This window comes from Octopus bimaculoides, chromosome 27 (genome assembly GCF_001194135.2).
Source record: "Octopus bimaculoides isolate UCB-OBI-ISO-001 chromosome 27, ASM119413v2, whole genome shotgun sequence".
NCBI lineage: Eukaryota > Metazoa > Mollusca > Cephalopoda > Octopoda > Octopodidae > Octopus > Octopus bimaculoides.
The window spans coordinates 8,237,605-8,238,029 of NC_069007.1; positions in this window are offsets into that span (position 1 = coordinate 8,237,605).

A 425-nucleotide genomic window follows, 5' to 3' on the forward strand; every position below is an offset into this window, starting at 1 on the left:
TCGTATGTCAAGTGGTGGTCGGCGACAGACACAAAGACACACACATACATACACAACAAGCAAAGTTAGGAAATCTCTAAGACATGAAAGTACTAACTACAGGGTGTCCACAAAGTCTGGGTACATGGAGATTAACACATATATTAAGAATTTATTATTTCTTATATTTAATTGTTTATGTTATGATTTGATTTACTCTATGTACCCAGACTTTGTGGACACCCTGGATATGGAGAAGTAATGTTTATCACCACTTTATATATTAAAATCCAGAAAATGGAGAAGTAGCATTAGTATAATTTTATTAACTGCGAAAGTTCAACATGTTCTTTTACAGTTGTTTCAATTTTGGCCAAAATAATTAAATTCCAGTAATTAAAACCATTTTATTGGGCAAAATCTCGTCAGAGGAGTCAAAAGACATC